At 41.5% G+C, this 18,932-nt stretch overlaps 1 protein-coding gene across 1 annotated transcript in view; it reads left to right on the top strand.

Annotated features, from left to right (window-relative positions):
• Window positions 1-18,932, top strand: part of si:dkeyp-14d3.1 (transmembrane protein 132C) — a 175,555-nt gene that overhangs the window by 98,241 nt on the left and 58,382 nt on the right. The window lies entirely within an intron of this gene.

Genomic DNA, 18,932 nt, shown 5'->3' with positions numbered 1-18,932 from the left:
ATTTTGTCACTTTGTTGCTGTGATTAGGGCACTTAACCAACCAGAAATGTTGCTTTTTAATACCCCAGGAATCAGTTACCTTTGTGGTACGTTTCCGAACAGCTCGGATCCTACTGACGTGACGTAGAAATGCCCTTCAGAGGGATACTTTTGTACTTTCAGACTTTGAGTACATTTCAGAGCCTTTACTTTACTACTTTTACTTGAATAACAAAGTTGAATCAGTACTGTTGTTTGTGTAAAAAGTGTGCAGACTTTCACTACCTCTGGATAAAACCAATCAAAAAGTCACTATCACATGAATGCAATTACAAGCAAATCAAAAAGAGTAAAAGCAATAAAAACACAACATCACACAAGATAAATTCGATACTGATTAAAAGGAATGAGAATAAGAAAATGATAGAATAAAAACAAACTTTACATAAAAGCAAGTCTATAAAATTGGGTTTTGAGAAGTGATTTAAAAGAACTTTGCAAGCCTTATCTTCTCAGGTTGATGACTCCAAATCAGAGGGTTTCAGAAGGCTGTAAACGGGCTCATATTGGGACAGTCTTTCTGCTGTGTATCTGTGGGCCAACCCAGACGAGTTTAAAGTGATCAGTAAAATCTTAAAATCAATTCTAAATCAGCCTGGAAGCGAATGAGGACAAGCTAGATTTGGGTTAATGTAATGTCATCTCTTCATAAGAAAAATTAAGTTATTTTCACAATCATCAGTGCTATTTCTGTGATTTCAAACTTGATTTGAAATTAGATGCTAAACCCTCCTGATTGCTGCATAAATCAAGTTTCTTTTTAGTGCAACAGCCCTGAGACTGAGCCACATGCTGTAGGCTTTAATGCTGTATAATGCTGCATAAATCAAGGCTGAAATGAAATGGCCCAATTACATTAGGGCCAAACAGGAACGCTAACTTGACAGTCTTAATGCTAACACCCTTAATAATGAATCAGCCCTATTCCCACTGACCTCCATTTACAGTAAACACTAGCTGGAGCCTCATTGGCAGTATTTACCAAGACACAACTGTCTACAATGCTCTGTTTTCTTCTTCATCTCCTACTGTAGTAATAGAAATGTGATCTTTCCTCATGTGTGACAATCCAGATGTGTCACAGCTTTATACTCAGGCCCTTTTTCGATCAAGATAGAGTGAATTCTGGGGGTGTTATTAGGAGCTATATTGTAAAGTTGATGAGAAAGGAACATTCAGATTTCATTTAATAGAATAGATGTGGCTTGGTTTCCTTTATCAGGGCCGGAGCAGAAATGTGGCACTTTCTGTGTCTCCCCAGGACATCCATCTGATTACAGCAGTCGGCCCAGATTACATCTGAATGTTCAGGCTGCTCCTCTGTTCAATTGCCAAGGAAACAATATGGGGAAATAATGTCCCAATGCGCCTCACTACACGTTTTTCCAGTTCAGTCCAGACAGTAATAGCACTCAATGGGGAAGATTTAATCTGTCGTAAAGGTAATCATTATCCAAGTTTGAAACTTTATCCATAAATCACATTAGGCTCACATCGTGACCTAAAAACAGGTCAGTGATACGAGCAGAGAAGCTCAGATTCATTCAATTCATGCCATGGCGGCTGCTGTCACAGTTTGTTTGTGGTAGAGTGTGTATGCGTAGAGGAGAGACAGATTGAGGTTTGCATGTGTCCCAGAGAGTTCATGTGTTTCAGATTTATAAAGGTTTATGAGTGAATATCCTGCTCTTAGAGGTTAATCCCCCATGGGATTAGATGGTAGCCACCAGTGTTTGGAGCGTTGCATTACTGCATTACCAGAGGTTTTTCTTTTTTGTAGTTACTTACAGAAAATTGCTTTCTAAAAATACACAACATGACAAGTAAAAGTACTCTTTTTTCGGTCATTACATTTACATACTGCAGTGTGTGCACAGAGTTTTCTCGTACAGCAATTTTAGATTTAATTGTATGTTTGTACACAGAACTGAGCTATTACACCATCAGTCACACCAAAGGGTCAATTTCTATTTTAAGATAACTTTCAAAATAACTTGACTGTTGTAGCATAACAGCAACAGATATATCGAACCTTCATCGTAGAATCACAGTTTGGCAAGTTTAGGCAAGAAAACTAGGTTCTGAAACAACTAGGTTAAGTTTAGGCAGTACAAGTTCTTGGTTAGATCTAGGCAGTAAAGTTAATTGGTTAGGTTTAGGCAATCCCAATGACTTCCTTCTTTGCCATTGTATTAATAACTACAGCCAGCAGATGTCGCCAACTGACAAGAAACATAAATATCTGAAATAAAAAGCTCTTCACACAGTTGAACTATACCACAATTTTCCTGTCTAGTAATTACAGTGAACAGTGTATCAATGTTACTGGGGACTGAAATGGTTTAATATGGGTGCATTTTAATGGGAATTCTAAAATATGCAGTTAGTTTTTGGATCCAAACTAATAGAAAGTGATTTTATGTTTTAGAGACCCACAGCTTTCTTACATGTCATTATATCAAAAAGTAGAAAGCAGCCAACCACATACTGTCACTCACACACAAACCTTATTGGAATTTATTGGACAAAATACTGCATAAAGAAAAGGACACAAACCATTCATAACTCACCAACCACATGTCAGTTTCCTCTCTGTTCTTATTCATGTTTTTTGAAAAGTCAGTTTGAACTATGTCCGTTTTTTTTTTGGTGAGAAAACTCTAGGACAATCAGACCAGTCTATCAACTAGTTGCCCCTAATAAACACAAATTTGTTGGTCCTTATTGCCTCAACTTCTACCCTTACCTACCAGTTAACATTAAAAAAGGCTGATTCCCCTCAAATTTTTACTGCAAACATCTCTGTAAACACCCCTCATTTGCCAGGATAATCCATCCAGCCACAGGTGTGGCGTATCAAGATGCTGCTTAAACAAAATGATTGTTGAACAGATGTGCTTTGGACTGGTCACGATAAATGGCCACTTTAAAATGCGCCGCTTTTTCACACAAAATAATGCCACAGATGTTGGAGAGTGTGGGAGAGTGTGTGCTTGCTGGCTATCAACCAGAGCTTTTGCCCTTGAAATGCATGTTCATTTTTCACCCTCAGTCATCTCCAGTTGTCTTTCTGAGAATTTGGCAGCCGGCCTCCAAAAAGCAGCCTGAGACCTCCACTTTTCCACTGCAATATAAATTTGAGTCCCCAAGTGTTGGTAACTTTATTGTTCATACATGTCAAATACAAAATATACTATATACTACTATACTACTATAATGTAATTCACTGACTGTATTCAAAGTGTTACGCATCATTTATTTTTGGCACATAAGTAAATTTGTCCCTTAAATAAACTGTATATGTGTCTGTGATGAATATGAATACAAAGTTTAACACATTACTGAATACCTTGACGATTGTCCATGGGACAGACTGACATCTCTCTGTGTTTACATCCTCCCTCTGTGAAGGAATCAGGAGGTGTTGTTTTGAAATACTTTGGTGTGAAACAAAGGCCAAGAATAAGCACAGCACTGATTTATTTCCCCTGCTGTCTTCCCATAAATAAATGTATGATCTTACCCTCTGCAGAATGTCCTTATGTTTCCTGAGCAGACAGACACAGTTTAGACCTGTGGTTAGATCAACATTGTTGCTCTGCTCGCTGCAGGTAGCAGAACTCAGAGTCAGGGAGGTGAAATGGGTTGAGATGTAAACATGCAATTGTCTGCTCACATTCTGACAAAAAAATACTGAAAGTTTCTGTTCTAATTACATCATCACAGTGTCTATTGAACAAGTACTCAGTTTGGATTGCATAGCAATGAGATTTCCCTCATTCAGCATTCTCTTGTAATGAACAATAGAGCAGTGAGAATAAGCTCCACTTGTCTTTAATATCACCATTCAAATTTCTCTCTACAGCTCCTTCCCCACAGATTATCTAACTGAATAGGCAAAAGAAACCTTGGCCTGCAGTTGGTGCCAATTAACCTCCATTTAGCTTGGCCTTCAAGATGATTGGCTTTTATACCAAAACCTATTCCAGTTAGAGAAATGTCTTCTCTGGCACCAACACTGTCTCATTTCTCTAACCTGCACAGGAGAAATATTTAAATGAGCCTATTAAAACAGGCCCTGGGCTGTTGAGCATGGTATAGGAGCTGTATTTGGAGAACAAAAAAAGAAATACAAGGAGTGGGGGGTTTCACGTGCTCAAAGGAAAGGGACATTGAAGAACTCAGCACATGTAACACAACTGGGCAGCTCTGCTTTCAGTCGAGCACATTCAATCAACCGGAGGACAAACAGAAAAGGTACCAGTCTCATCCCCTCATCTGCACCACCAGCACTTGTATGTGCTAACACTGACAAGCAATCTTTTGCTGTCCTCTGTTATCATTCCCAGCCTAACCAGCTGAAAGCAGAACTCGGTCCACCTGATAATGTGCAGGGTAAAGGATAGGATGCCACTGTACGCAGCTGCAGCCCGGTGCCTGTTTAGCAGGACTTACCAGCCCTGACATGTAATCAGACAGCGTGTGCGCCTCAATGGGACACACGGAGCCTGGAGGGTCTCAACATGGCAGGACCCGCCGACATGTTCATGCCTCCAGATGAGATCCCACTCTGTACATGTCGACTCGTCCACCTTGAACCTTCACATGTAAACACTCGCTGCAGGTACACAAACGGACGTTCACACGTCGGAGTGAAGCAGCAGAGGCTGTCGTTGGCTTGTAGAGGTCACTCTGAAGAGACATCCGAAGTTAATCGATGACCTCACAGTTTTTACTGCAGTTTGTGCCAAGAACATATCCCTGATAACCTGTCACCAAAAGCTACAAATCTGCACAGCTGATGTGTCTGGAGTCAGGAGGAATGTGCTACAAAAATAACATCTTACAGTGATATATTACTTTAAGCAATAACAGATTACTGGTTCAAAGCGGGGGACGGAGGCAGACTCTGCCTCTGCCTCTCTGTGCCGTGTGAAATGAACGCAAACGGTTTAGGAGGTTTGCGCATGCGTAGTCTGTTCTCACACTGTCTCTAATGGGCATCCCTGAGGCACAGTGCTTCTCTGCTTCTGTGGGTTTCGTGGGTTTCGCGGGTCACCCCCCTCCTCCCCCCCAAGGTTTCGCGCTGCTGTTGTGGCGCGCAGTGATTTGATTTCTGCTGCTAGCTATGGAGATTACTTCGCTAAAAAAAATGTCTAGTCTGACATTTGTGGAAAAAAAAAAAATAATATTAACCGGGAGACCAACACCTGACCTGGAGAATTTAACGCAAAGGAAGGGACAGAAAATTGTGAGGACTTTTCAGACAGAATGGTACAAAAAGAAAGAGTGGTTGTGTGGATGCAGCCAAGCTAGCAGGCTGTTCTGCTTTCCCTGTCTACTGTTCTCGGTGGGAAGTGAGAGCGTGTGGGTGAAGGAGGGTTATGGTGACCTGCTAATTTTGACACTGATAAACTCAATAGCTTGTCAAAATACGCAAGATTCTTTGATCAAGTTCGATTACAGTCTGATTTGGTGGGATTATATTGCTCACAACTGGTCCAGGGAATGTCACCTGCACAGCTGCTCTCATTCTTGAAAGACAATGACCTCCAGGAGACTGTACCAGAGGCCACAAAGTTATTAAAGCTGGTCTTAACGATACCTGCTACAACGGCATCCGTGGAGAGGACGTTTTCAGCTTTAAAGCGCATCAAGACGTATAACCGTAATAGGATGCACCAGGATAGACTTTCAGCATTGGCGCTGATTTCCATTGAAAAGGAGAGACTCATGACATTACAGAACGCTGCAAACAAGGATGACTTCTACAACAAAGTCATCAACAAGTTCGTGCAGAGGGACAGGCGCATGGACTTCATCTACAAATAAAGTATGGGGGCCCCCCCCCCCCCACCCCCACCCCCACCCCCTCACACAGACACACACGCTGTATGGTGCGCCGACACCAAACTCTCTTTTTCTCAGTCCGTACCACGGACAGCGCCGCAGTCTCTCTCTCTCTCTCTCTCTCTCTCTCTCTCTCTGTGGTAATAATAATATTAACGTTGTGAGTGACGTTTTGATTTTTAGTTGTAATGTTATGTGACCAAGAGCGGACGGTGATGTTGTTGCTTTGTTAATATAGTGTATCGGAGCTGTAAGTCCTGTATTGAGATACAGGTTTTTTTGTGCGTTTGTCTTTGGATGATGTAAATCCTGTAGAAATACAGGTGAATGTATGTCTCTGAAATTAATTGGCAGTAATTGTGTGCGTGCTATAATCCGCCGACGTAAATAACTACAGTTTTGACAGCGGCAACTTAATTGGCTTTGCAGTTTTAATACTGAGCTCTACCTAGTATATATTTTTGTATGCACTATGCGATTTAAGGTCTTGCTGCCTACCCAGCCGTGGACCTCACCGCACGTTACTGGACATAACAATATAAATGTTTTAACATTTGTCATTATGGACATGCTGTAGTTGGTTAGATCAGTTATTGTTGGTCAATTCATTAAATGCAAACCAAACACTTTGTTCAGATTTGCTGGCATGGTTACATGCCAGCAAATCTTTGTCTTTGAAGCGGTAATTAAGTCCGTAACCGCTTATCCCTTTCCATGGGGTCACGGGGTGTTGCTGCTGGAGCCAATCCCAGCCTTGTCTCAGGGCGAGGGCAGGGTGCTCCCTGGATAAGTCGCCCTCACTGATGAGCAATGTGGGTTTCAGTATCTTGCTCAGAGACACTTCGACATGCAGCTCAGCCTTGCCTGGAGCCAGGATTTGAACTAGCGACCTTTTGATCACTAGTCGACCTGCTCTACCCGCTGAGCTACAGCCGCCCTGCTTTGTGTTCATTCCTCGATTTAGTTTCTTTAGTTATGGTGGGCTCTCTGGCCATAACAAATAAGGGACGCACATGTGAGGGGATTAAGCAAATTAAAGGAATTTTATTTAACAAAGGAGAATTCGAAGATAGCAAATGTATGAAATGATGCTTCTAATAAAGAAATCTGCTGGAAAATGTATACTTAATTAACTCAACCGAGTAAACTACACAGCAAATCATAACACTATAAAGCAAGAGGATTTTGTGCCAGTAGAAGAGGGAGCCATATGACTGGCAGGATGGGGCGCATTTACATGGATACTGGAGGGACTGGCCAGATGCCTCAAATTCCCTGGTCAGCCATAAAGGGACTGGCAACACTGAACCAGCAAACACACAACACAGCAAGTCCTAGCAGAGGCCAAAAAACAACCCAGGTTGTGATTGTTGTCCTGTGAAGTCCAGCACTCCCTGTCTGTCAACTTTGCTCATCAAACCAAAACATATCTTCTTTTGACAGGACACTCATGTTGTCTTCCTCCTGCCCAGTGATATGTTAGGTATATATTGGGTGTGTTTGTTTAATTTACTGTATGATGCACCCTGCAACACAGAAGTGCCCCTGGTGTACAGCAAAGCATTCCAAATTTAGAAGGCCAGTCGGCTCTTTTGTGTACCTTTGCCGCTATGGTCAAATGAGCCGTTATCAGCTATCAACTAATCCGCCACCCACGGCTGTAGCCGAAACATTTCAATGCCTTACGGTGTGAAATCTCACCTCACAGACCGCTTTAGCGCCTGGTCAGACAGAGGGCAGTTTTTTCAGTGACAGCCATCTTTTTTTTCAGTTTTCCAAATGCAGCTGAATGGCGAAGATGTGAGAGATTCTGATAAACAGTACGTCTTGATTGAAAGTAGAAGGTTTTATAGTCAGCAAAGAGCAGGTTAATCTGAGGCTATAGTAGTGAAACGATTATTATGCTCTTTCATTTTTATAATACCTTGTCATACTTCTGTTAATTAAAAACTAGTGTAACCAGTAATGCATTACTCTACATGGAGGTAATGTTGTAAAGTAACATATTTCATTCAAGTGATAGTAACTGCTAATACGCTTGTTGGAAATTACTGTCAGTGACAGCACAGCCACAGAAGCAGCTTATTCATGCTGTGCGAGCGGCTCAGCGCGATGGAATTCAACATTTCAGACACTCGTCGTTAGTCAATCATTGGACAATCTATCTGAGCTCTTCACAGCCTGTGGGTCGACCCTCCAGCTCTCACAGGCTGTAAGTCAGTGAGCGGCATTGAATCACAGCACTGAATATGTAAATGTGTGCCATTAAAGCGCTCTTTCTTTAATTAGTCTCTAGATTTCATGACTGAGTGCTTCCAATTATGGATCAATGTCTCATTCCTGCTCACGGACCTCTGGGTGTGTGGAGGCATTTTTTTTTCTTCTGTTACAAAATGCTTTATAATTTTTTTCTGTGACAAGACGTCCGTTGACATCACACTCCATAACTGCTGATCAATGATAAATTCTGCTGCATAAGCCTGATATGTATATTACTTGCACTGGTAAGACTTTCTTTTTAATATAAACATGATCAAATTTCAACAAGTATGCAGTTTTATTAGTGGATTATAAAAGTGGCCTGTCTGTATTTCACTGTTGATGTGTGTATAGTGGGTGCAGTGTGTCAGGCAGTGTTGGGCTGATGTGTGTGTAATTGCTCTGGTGGTTATTTAGTGCTGAGCTCATTAAGCGGTGCAAAAGAGGTGGCTAAATTCTGCATCATACCTTAATGTGCTCCGGACTGGGAGCTGGGTGCACGCTGGGAGGAGGTGCTGATGTAGCGCTTTGAGACTGTAAATGCTACTCATGTGCTTTAAAAACGGCCATTAGGGCTCACTTGCCTGAGCCCATGATTGCAGCTCAGGGGTTTTACGAATCCAAAATGTAAGTAACGTTAGCGTTAATTGGCTTGTGAGTGTCATTGTGTCCACATTCACTGCTAGTGTTCATGTACACTAGGGGTTTACTGACTGACTGAACACATCATCTCCGGCATACCTGCCAGATTTTTGCGAAAATTTCCCTTTTGTTCCATTTTCTCCTGCTGTGCTCGCAATTAGCAATTTCTCCTGATTGAGGAGTGATACAAATCAAATGGCCGTTCCTCAGGGTCTTGTGGGATATGTATTGTGGTACCTGGCAACCCAACCCAGACGTGAGCAAATGCCGGCCATGTCTCAGCCGTTGGTGAGAATCTGTGGTCCTAGTTTTTGTGACGTGTCCTGCGCTACATCAGGGCTGCTTCTGTTGCTTTGGAGTGTCTTGGCCAAGGTTGAATACATTTTCTCTTACTTTTCAACCAGACTGAAACACATTTACAACTTCATTTTGAATGCAAGAAAATCCCAACAAGTAATCGGACATTTTTTTTAATGTGTTCTCATAGCAGCCAAATCCTCGTTACATCATTCAAATTGGATACAAATGGACTGTTTGTGGTTACTGGCCAGCGTTTGGACAGGCTGCTAATGCACCGAACCTTTTTGATGACTAGAAAATACAATCAGTGATTTGCATAATCAGCCATAAATTTGCTGTGAAACGTAAACAACTTGTTGGAGAGAGAATTTATTTGAAACTCTCAGCACATTTGGAAGTCATTCTTAATAACCACCTGACAAGCGTCGCGGGCTGAGGGAAAACAGATTTTTAGTGTGAGAGACTAGCCAGCGAGTGGGCGTCAGGGACCTTTTTTGTGAGTCTCTCAATTAAAATGGAACTCTTAAGGACTCCTTGGAAGGTAGGAGTTGACTCTCCATCGCTGCCTCTCAGCCCTCCGATCTGTGGGACACTACATTAAGACTGAGGTACAAAGCAATCATGCCAACACAGCCTCCGCATCATTTCCTCACCAACACTGTAATTATCAAAAACAAAGCAGTTCCGTTTACACCCGTGTTTGTGTGGAACAGCAGGAGTGTGACTTGTTTATTTAAGTGTCGGAAAGTAAAAGTGTTCGTGAATGTTCGCCTTCCAGCATCATTTTATCCGATTTTAAAAGGTCTCTGCTGTCGGGGTTAAATGCTTTTTTAGTAAGATGCCTGCACGGATCTCACTATGCTGTCACAGCAAGTTCGACATCTGGCTCTGCCGTCCTTATTTACCACTGACCCGTTTGCAAAACACATGCTGTAATATTGAGCTGATCCTCTCTCTGACTCTTTCACCCTTTTTTAGGCCTTGCAGAGTTGGAGCTTAACCGTGCGCATCCTACAAGCGAGGGGGTGAAGCTTCTGTTGCATTGATCACATATTCTGGGCCTCTCTGGTCAATGACTCTTGTGTGCTCTCCTGGTTCTGTTGCCATGCCGACGGAGCCCGAGCTGAAAGGACCAAGGTTTTGGGGGTCTTTAAGGACCTTAGCGGGGAGGACAGGCGTTGCCAGTGTCACAGCACCTGCAGGTGCAAGGGCAGACCCAGACGGTCACATGATGTCACCCGCAGATCAAGCAGGGCGAGTGTGCGGACCGGAGAAGTATCAGTTCATCTGCTCATATTTGCATCAGTGCCCCAGGGCTCAGTGTCTGCTGCCCCCTAGTGTGTGTGTGGATGAGTTATCAGCAGCTTTGCTGGTGGTTAATGCCTGTTATGCAGCCTTGAGATAAGTGCTTTGATGTTGGAAAAATTGAGAGTGACTGTCAGGACAAGTAGCAATTTGTTATATTGCAATTTGCTATTTGGAAAGCTTCACTCTGAATGAGACTGATATAGAGTGCAACTAACTAGGAAGTGATGTGTCGCGCACAAAGGTCTGAGGTCACCGGTGATGATAACTGCCGTCATTAGGGATCCATTACACCATGAAGCCTACTTCAGCTGATGGACTCTAATGATGTTGCACTGCAGAGAAGCATTTAGCTTTGATTAGACAATTGTTGGCAAGGCGCATTTCATTAACTCTAAGATGAGATTCTGTTGTCTTGGAATTGATATGGCTCTGTTTGAGCCCTGGTTCTCTCAAGAAACAAACGTAATAATGGAATTTTCCCCTCCTGACACTCCTCTACCTTTCGCATCCCATCCTTCACCCCCTGTGTATGCCCTAATGAAAGATGACTTATAACAAGCCCGACTGCAGCTGTAACGTCTCTACTTAATGTTTGTGTAAAACGTGGTCTTTTAGTCTCGCTGTAGAAGCTGACCAACCTGCCAGCTGAACATTTTTTATTGAAGTGGCAGTAAATTATTTGAGCAATATAAATAAAAGCAACAACAAAACCTCCTCTCTTTCCGATCCAAGACCACATATGACAGTTACTTAGTTAGAAAGACAGAATTCTCCCCTTCCCCACATACATTTAATCAAATGAAATGCGTGACAGTTTGAGCGAGCGAGACGGAGGAGCAAGAGGCAGAGCCACGAGAGAGTGAGTGTATGTGGGAGTTGAATATTTTAGCTGATGAATGCTGCAGAACACTGTTAAGCTAATCAGAAATTTGATCCCCTTATTGGGTTTGGTGCACACAAGCCAGAACCCCTCGGTTTCCACCCATGGTTCATTATAATCGTATAATTAATAGTACTCAGTCCTTTTCTCTGTGTGCACGTTAGAAAGGGGTAAAGAATAATTGATTAAATTAAAGGGAATCGGATGCTTATTAAAAGTGGGTTTTAATTCAGGCACTGTGGGTTATTTCCAATGTAGCAGTCTGATTTCCTTATGGGCTTCTGGTGAATAAGATAGATGGAAATTACATTTCTGGAATGTATTTCTTGCCTGTTGGGAAGAATAAAGCAGAACAGTGTAGAACACCTTTAAAAGTGTCTTACTTTATTATAGCATCATTTTACTGTTATATTTAGGAACTGTATGTCTTTATTAGATAACAGACACTAAAGAGATGACAGGAAATTAGCGGAAAGGCAGTGGGGAATGCAGCGCTGGTCCCTTACTGGTCATAAGCTGAAAGCACTTGAGTTCATGATCCTGAAGACAGCCAGAATAAATGTTAGCCAAGCATGTCTGCAAAACCACGTTTATGTTAAAACTGGACATTTCTTTATGTTGCAACTTAACGTTTGTTTCAGTTGAATTTTCATTTTCTCTTTTGTAACGACACTGTGCTTTTGCAAAAAAAATACTTGGTTAGGGTTTGGAAAGCATCACAGTTTGGCTTAACACTAATTTTCGTCCGACTTCCCATGAAACACCACAAAAACGACTGGTAATGTGTCCGAGTGTGCTCGAACTCAGGTCGCTGTGGTTATAATGCCACTGCCCTGACAGGGGGCTCATTAGCATACATTTTGAGTGTGATAGGCCAAATTTGGTACAAATGTCAATCTTGGACGTTACTGCTAACAGTAACTGCTAACATTACATCCTGTTGACTGGCCTGAACAACTTCAAAACCTCCCGTAAAACAAACACCTTAAATTTCCCCCGGGCTAATGTAGACTGTTATGATATGTGGTGAGAGAAGAATTGTAAAGTATTTTAAAAAATAGGTAAAAAATTGAAGCTGCAAGCAGTAATGAACGGTCCTTTGCAGTCCACGCATGTCGGGGCATGCTGCCGTATGGATTTGCCATGTAGATGTATTCAGGGCAACACCCTCTACATGTTTGAGCAATTTGGAGTAGATAGCAAATTTAATGTGGAATTTATGATGACTTGAGGATTTTGTTTTATCCACAGATGCTACTTGCAAAGTTTAGTGCAAATCAGTCAAATGGCCTAAGAGGAGTTGAAAAAGTACGTTTTTAATTTTTGGCGATTTTGCGATTGGAAATTTGGCATTGCCTACATCACACAATTCAGCTGAATTTAGGGAACACGCAGATATGAGGTTTAAAAATGTGGGCCATATCATATGGGAGTTATTTGGCACCACATGCTGGTCATTTTTGGGGTGTGAGTTACAGGGACCAGTCTATAACACACCTATGAATTTCATTGACATAATAATTATGGTGTGGACAGAGTGCCAAATATTTAACTAGACTGCCACCAGAGCGCCACCTAGTGGCAGATTGGTAACAGGCTAGCGGTCATTGGCTAAAATTTGCCAAGAATATGTAGGCATATGTAAACATATTCTAGTGGTGATTTGAATGTAAAATTACAAACCTGAAAATGAGTATAATGCTGTCTGCTTTAATATGTTAAGTTACTGGTCACTAAAATCCTATTCACAAGGAACTAGTATTACCGGGGGACCTCATGTTATATAGATATTACCATTCCACATTTGTGATTTGTGTGAGATTTGCAGCTTGTAGAGTTTAGATCAAGTAAAATATGCTTTGGGGCTGTATTTGTTCATAGCAACATTTTGTTGGCCCTAACCTCCTCTGTCACTCATTTTTTAATGTCAGTACAGCTGAACTGACAGCACAGCTGTTCATTATATTTCGAGCCTTAAATTTCATTCTTGTTCAGCAACAGAAGACAGATGTTTAAAAAGTTAAACATCCCCAAACCACTGACATCCTGATCCCCCAGGACTAACAATATCACACAACCTCCTAGTTTTGGGAAATATGGTGATCTAGTAATTCCTCTTGAATTATTACAATTTACCTGAGGTTCCCAGGTAATACTGTTCCTATGCAAACATGGCTCAAGTCTGTGGGTGAGTAGCAGTATAAATTGCAGGAAAACTACAGTACCTCAAAAATGTACAAACTTGAGTCAATTTTTTACACAACTTCTTCAGAATATTAATATTAATCAGAACTCCTGGTTCTGATTAATAAATGTATGGTTTGATTTTGAAACACTAGCCTGAGGGCTCATGTCCATACAAATGCTGAGACCAAACTTGGGTTCGCTACCTTAGCTGCAACAAGGAGAACACTTCCAAATCTTATCCTGGGCTTCCAGCCAAAGTCAATGTGGGAATTTCCTCTTCTGACTGTTCAAGGTGCACAACAGCAAAAGTTTTTTTTTTTGTTTTTTTTTTCTTCTAAAAAACTTGTCTGACTATAACAAAATGATGTCTCTTTGGCAAGCAGTGCTGCCTCCTTGCATATCCAGATGAAATCAAGGAGTGACAACACATGTGGTAGCAGACAGCATTATCAATGTTATTTGATGCCACTTTTATACCTTGAAACTTCTTGATATTAAATTAACTGGCCTAAAACAAATACTGTCATCTACAAATACATCCTACTCCCTCACAGTGGGTGTGGCAGTTTTTGTGTAACGTCAGACAACTGCTCCCTCATCGAGTCTTGGTAGGCGGATCTGAGTTTACATGAATTCCAACTCTTAAGTGGCTTTTTATTGGAGCTCCAAGTCGTCTGGAACGCAGCATTTGATTGAGCTGTCACTGGCCAAGTTGCACTGTTGGTAATGCATGGAAGGAAGAAGAATACATGTAATAAAAGACAATAACTGTGGTTCCGCCATTTCAATTTTGATGCTGTCCATCATGAGTCTAACAATGTTATGCTAAATTAAAATACTCAACAGTTTAATCAGTGAGGATACAAATCATTAGTTGGATGTAACGGTGTATTTATCTCAGGATTAGCATCCGCAATCAGATTTCTAATAATGACTTACAGTTTAATCATCCATTTATCCTTACAACAATGCTTCCTTCTTTAAATACCTCAGACTGTTCTGTGTTCTTGTTCAGCATCACCGGCTGCTGTACAAACTGGACATGCTGCACAACTGGACTGGCTCGGTATATTTTTCAGTGTGACTATGTGGAATGTACTCAAGAAGAATTTGTGTGCCAGACAGAGATGTGTTCAAGGATTTATGCTTCCTGTAGTAAATTTTAAAACACTGTCACCCCAATCCATATTTTTTCATCACATTCCAGACACAGCCTTTAAACCAGAGAGCTTCTTTTAACAGCCCAGTTTAGTGTTTCCTCTATTTTTGTTCTGCTGGTTTAGGGGCGTGTAAAGGAATGTCAGTTGACGCACCATAAATCAAAAGGTATTGGTTTAGTATCTTGGAGGAAATGATAGCAACATGAGGGATGCTCTGACTCACTTGATTGTATCACCAGTGCAGTGCAGCCTTCATGTAGCAAACACTTCGACATGTTTGAAATACTGGAATCCTGCACACGCACATGGATCCATACACGGGCGAGCTTGCATGCTTATAGCCATCACAAAGCCATACATTCAGAGGCAGCTTGGCATTAAAGTTTAATCAAATGTGAAATTGGCGCCGTTTGAATGTCATATTGACAAGTTAATATTGGGCACTGTGGGCTCCCGTCAGCAGCCACTTTGTACAGAAGGATCTTTATTGCTTAAATCCTGGAGAGGATGGAAAGAGCACTCACAGGCTGCGAGAACATATTGTTGCTGTCAGGTGAAGGGGAGAAAAGGGTTTTTCTCGTTTCACTTTGTGTCAGGCCGAGAGTTAAATTTTATGTTATCACTTTTTTTAACCAAGGTGCACTTGACACTGGTCACAAACTTTCTAAATGCTATGAAATCAATTCTTGATTGTTGGGAGAAAAAGAAAAGAACAGCTTAGTCATTGTCTACTTGCTGTGATGCCAAAACTTGGTAGTCCACAAGCGTTACAGCATTCTCTTAAACAACTGAAGTAGCTAGGGACATGTTTAAAAAAAAAAAAAAAAAAACTGAAAGGAAAAACGTCAAACGAATCCATATCATTGACTGTAAAAATGGAGGACAGAACCACCACGATGTCACCCATAGGTGTCTGAAGAGTCAGAATGAAGCTCAAAGGGGGTGGGACCAGTGGTCGCCATCTTGGCTGTACCAGTTACAGTCACCGTGGTGGAGCAAGTCTAGTTAGCTAAACAAGCCCATCGAGCATAGGCTAACAAGCTATCTGTGTTCACACATAAAGGGAATTTAATTTTGATATTAAATTTCATTATTATCATTGATATAATTATCACATTATTTTGACTTCTGTGTTTAGTTGAGTTGGACCGCCGGTTTATTTTCCTCGAACAGACAGAAGAACGTACTGTAGATTGCCGCAAGACATCAAGCAACAGCAGGTGCCAAAGGAGTGTGTGTGTGTGTGTGTGTGTGTGTGTGTGTGTGTGTGTGTGTGTGTGTGTGTGTGTGTGTGTTTGTGTTTACAAAGTCACGCTCACCAGATACTCAGTTTCTTTCTGTTATCCTGCAGTGTCTTTTTCCCATTTCCTCTGTGTACATTCATAACGTAAAGTACATTCCCCCCACTCAGCCGTCAAATAAAGAATTATAGTCCATTACAGTGGATTTTCGTACCTCGCGCCTCATTGCAGCAGACAGACTGAGAGGCGAGAGTGAAAAAAATAAATCTATTTTTTTATTCTACTAGTTTAAAAAAACAAACTATCCCCGTGGCTGTCTCCTTCAGCGCTCACCAGGACAATCAGCTGTACGCAGGGTTAACACTTACGGGATTGCACATTAATCAGAAAAGAAAAATTCTCCAAACGTCAGATACACGTCAAACAGGGCCGAGAGATTAAGATCTGTGAATCAAATCAGCTGAGGTGAAGCCTAGCGAGCGCCTTGCAGCTAGCTGTCACTCAAAGCGGACATGCTCTTAAGTATGAAGAACTATCTTTTGTACCAGGCTGGGAACATGTTTATTTCTGACGTTAAGTTGGGCTATTTAACATGGGCTCTTTTAGGGACTGACTCGCTTTTGGGCCCAGACTCAAGTGTCCACTTGAGGAACTGCAGTTTTTGGTACTTCTGTGTGTCTTAATTTTTCAGTACCAGAGGTTGCATAATGCTCCATGCAGATCATCTTTTGTAATCATGGTCTCCAGAAGCCTTGAGCCCCCAAATACATTTAGAAATAAATGATTTACAGTATATTTAAAGCAAAAATCTGCACTGTAAATGCTGAGCTAAAAGCGTCACACAACACAACACTGAAATGGGTGAATGAGCTCGATGACGCATCCAGGGAGTGTAAAATTGATTTGAGATCTCGCCGTTTGCCTTTTCACTTGTTAAATCAAGTCCCCAGCTACTTCAGTTGCCTAGAATGCTGCAACACTGTTTTGCTGTGAAGCTACAGAAATGTTTTGTGGGTTACGACTTGGAACTTCACCTGACTCTTTTTACATCCACGTGAAGGTGAGAAGATGACGATCGGGTTTCCATCTGTGGGTGAACCGTTCCTTTAAAGATATTTGAAGGTGTCAGTTTGGGTACTTTTTCACTTTCTACCCAGCGATAATCAGCACGTGGAGCGCCAGCGGAACAGGAAAATCATGTCCTTTTCACTCTCATCTGCCACGATGATTCATGTGTGAACTTCAAAATGAATACACTGGAAGACGTGATATCTTTTCACTGTCAGCAGGCATCGCACATATTTTTAAATCATGACATAAATCCAGTCTTTTCTACTCTTGAAGTGTCTGTATTCTTGTGCGATTTCTCTCTCTTCCATCCACCTCGAACTCTCTCGTGGCCACTACATCTCTGCATAACCATGAACCTCGAGAGCCACAGAGGCAGCTACACCTTGCTGACATTTATCACTATTATTTTCATTCCTGTCTTCCCTTTATCTGACAGTGTTTCGGGGGAGTTTACACCTTTTTCTCCAACCGTCACTATCTCTCTGTCTATCCTGGACGAGGCTGAATTGAAAAGGCCCGCTGGGTATGGCCATCTGAGTTTTTCCCGCGCTCCCTCCAAACCGCAACCCCCCACTCTCCACCTATCGTTTTTTTTCTTTCCCCCGTCTTCCATCATGTACTTTCATAGAAACCTTACAATTATTATATACATATTTTTTAATATAAAGATACTAATGGATTTAACACCCTTGGCTCGTGCAGAACGTTTCCAATAGCCAAGAAGCCTGATAATAAATATTCTCATGGTAATAAGAAACTGAAGTCTATATTCAGTGTTTCTTCTCTTTGCCGAAAAGTCAGGATTAACGTTCTGGTTTTTGAATGTACCCATGACTATAGCATATTCAGGCTCTGAGTGATTTGCTTTGATTGCAGTGGCGCTAATCACAGGGCCTAGAATATGTGACTTCAGATCACACTTACCGGCCAGGGTGTCACGCTGTGACCGCGGGGGTCTATTCATAGAAATCAGGCCCAGAATGATGTAGAATGGGCATGCGGCAGGCTGAGCAGTAACCTCTAGATTCCACTGGGCACGTCTCTTTCACCTGCAGTGTTCAGTGCTGTTTTGTTCCACCCGTTTCATGACATCATATCCCACTGGGTGCATTTCAAAAGCAGACTGAAATGCCTGCTTGATATTGTGCTGCTTGAGTTGCTCGGATTGTTTTTATTTAGTCGTCGTTTTCTTGATTTTGGTCTGTTTTAAACATGTTTTAAATTGTTAATATTTTGGACTTTGTCGTGCTGTATATCCTGAGTCGGCACAACGTGTTTTATCTCGTGTCTGCTCTGTGCAACTCAACACATCTTTAGCCGGCCACTGTCAAAAATAGGCTTGGCACGTTTTCTCCGCGGAGCAGAGCACAGAGCCGTTTCAGGGATGCAGCCGAAATGTGGAATTTTTCTGCTCTTCCCATTTACCTACGTCACAACACCACTGTTGTTTGAATCATATGAGTTTGGTGCTTTCATAGATTATATATCGACAAATATGAATCAAAGTCTGATATTTGATCATTTTTGGATAAAGACATAATAATACTACGAGATAAAATTTGCCGGAAATATACTTTAGCATAAGGGTGACTATACAAAACCAGTAAGAAGAAAAAATCTGCCTTTTTGTCTGCATTTCAAAATGCTTGGCTAAGTTTAGTGGCAGTTTTAGTTTTGTCAGCATTTGTTATGAAAGAATAACAGCAGGAGAAGCCAGTTTGAAAGATCTGCTACACACTTTGGTAAGGTGTTATGAATCAGGCCCATTAGCCATACATTAATAACAGTGCTGCATGACAATACTCTGCGTCATTTGCACTGAGGATGAGGGGGGAAGCTGAAACGATTAGTCCATTAATGAGGTTGACAGAAAATTAATCTGCAGCTGTTTGGATGATCAAACGTTTCAGTCAAATTTCCAAATACTTCCCAGCTCCCCAAATGTAACAATTCTTTGTTTGTTTGTTTGTGTTCTGTTTTATATCTTCAAAAAAG

This window comes from Acanthopagrus latus, chromosome 5, assembly GCF_904848185.1.
Source record: "Acanthopagrus latus isolate v.2019 chromosome 5, fAcaLat1.1, whole genome shotgun sequence".
Lineage (NCBI taxonomy): Eukaryota > Metazoa > Chordata > Actinopteri > Spariformes > Sparidae > Acanthopagrus > Acanthopagrus latus.
Note: the sequence above shows the minus strand (reverse complement) of the source record. Positions and strands in the feature narration are given on the sequence as shown.